The sequence below is a fragment of the Austrofundulus limnaeus genome, unplaced genomic scaffold (genome assembly GCF_001266775.1).
Source record: "Austrofundulus limnaeus strain Quisiro unplaced genomic scaffold, Austrofundulus_limnaeus-1.0 Scaffold293, whole genome shotgun sequence".
Lineage (NCBI taxonomy): Eukaryota > Metazoa > Chordata > Actinopteri > Cyprinodontiformes > Rivulidae > Austrofundulus > Austrofundulus limnaeus.
The window spans coordinates 173,752-175,691 of record NW_013952695.1 but is presented as its reverse complement, the minus strand read 5'-3'; the positions used below and the strand labels follow the sequence as shown (position 1 = coordinate 175,691).

Sequence of the window (1,940 nt, the reverse complement as noted above, 5' to 3'; positions counted from 1 at the left end):
TAATGGTACATAAATATACATAAAGTTTAATTATGAATTGACAGGTAACGGTATCCTAAAGGTGTTCTGTGAAATGATATATGTTTAGGTCAGACTTCATCAGTCTTTAAAAAAATCAGTTTAAATAAAAAAAAACATATTTTGTATTTATTGTTAATTTTCAAACTTGGCTCTACAGAGTCCTAATAATCCATACTGACAGGTTTAACAGCTTCTGTGTATAAAAGAGGCATTGCTTGATTTAAAATGTACTGCATCATTTAGAGACGTGTCAATAATGTGCTTAATGCCCTCAGGGTGTTTGTGTGTGTGTGTGTGTGTGTGTGTGTGTGTGTGTGTGTGTGTGTGTGTGTGTGTGTGTGTGTGTGTGTGTGTGTGTGTGTGTGTACGCAAGAAAACAGACAAGGTTGAAGCACATCAATACTCCAATGAGTTGAGACCTTCTTTTTCTCTCGGTGTGTGTGTGTGTGTGTGTGTGTGTGTGTGTGTGTGTGTGTGTGTGTGTGTGTGTGTGTAAGCAATCGTTTCACTGTGTGTCTGTCCTGATAAGGCTCCACCTTCATCACCACTTCATATTGCACAACTACCTCTGTCTACGTACACGCACATTCATGCATGCAACCTGCAACGTGCACACGCAAGGAGACACACACTCCTATACTCATCCTTCACAACAAACGCACACACGCGCACACACTCACTCACAAACACACACACACACACACACACACACACATCGCCCTGGTCCAGTGGGCTAAGCTGGAAAAGGGAGAGTAAGGGGTGTTGAGGGGGGCTAAACTAATCCGGCCCACAGAAAGTGGTTTTTGATTATTGCTGACCAGCAAACGCCAGCAGAAAAAAAAAAAGAAGAAGAGCGAGGAGATGAGTAGGGGTGGAAGGGGGGCATCCGGGTGGTAGAGATAGAGTGTTTTATTAACCCAGTGATTTCAGATTTTTTTCTTCTTTTTCATTTCTAATCTGTCAGTGATCTCCTGTTCAGCTGTTTGGGGGAAACTCTTTGTTCCCTTTATCATCACATGTACTTCCATCATTTCCAGGCATATTTTGTGTCCAAAGCAAATTCTCCCTCAAGGGGGKCCAGGAGGGCAGACATGGACCACTGAATCTCAAATCTTCTCTACTCATAACAACACAGCACACCAGTTTCTGCATGTTCCTGGGCTTTTAAACCAGTTTTGTACTGATACAATAATTTGTAAAGAGACCGTTTTTTTTTTCTATTTCTGCTCCTGAAAAAGAGGTCTGCTAGAGGGAAATACAAATGCTCTTTTTCTGGATTTCAAGCAATTATTTTGGTGCTAACCTTTCAAATGTCCCAATCATTCTTATTGTGGTATTGAYTGTACATTCATTAATTCCATCCATCTATTTATTCCTCTGTTCCCATTTTCCTGAAGCTGTAGTCCATAAAATAAGCTTTTCATTCTGTCTTAACCGTCTTTTCAAACCCAAACAATCATCTTTTTCCTCATTAACAACCCCTTATTCTTCCTTTTTTTCCTGCTTCACCTTCTACCTTTCTCTATCTGCTGCTTCCTAGCCACTCTCCTGCACCATGACAGAGGTCATAGACGTGTGCGTGTCAGCCATCAACTCTGCTTCATTGTATTTGTGAGTGTGACGGGAGATAAAGAGTGTATGAAAGGCCTGCATAAATGTGTTTGTGTATATCCACATACGTGTGTGTGTGTGTGTGTGTAGCGATGGAATGAGCTTTGGTGTATTTCAAAGGTGGGGTCAAAGTGTAAGACCTGTAATTTCACCCGCTTCAGAAAGTGCTTTGGAATTGTTTAATGGCATGTGCGCAGACACTTTTTATTTACACTTTTCATATCGCTGCCTCTGCTTGTGTACATACATGCACAGATTTAAGTTTGTGTATGTGTGTGTGTGTGTGTGTGTGTGTGTGTGTGTGTGTG

General features: G+C 41.2%; 1 protein-coding gene across 1 annotated transcript in view; it reads left to right on the top strand.

The window, feature by feature from the left end:
* wdpcp (WD repeat containing planar cell polarity effector) overlaps positions 1-1,940 on the top strand; it is a gene marked incomplete in the record, with an annotated part of 96,646 nt that overhangs the window by 47,742 nt on the left and 46,964 nt on the right.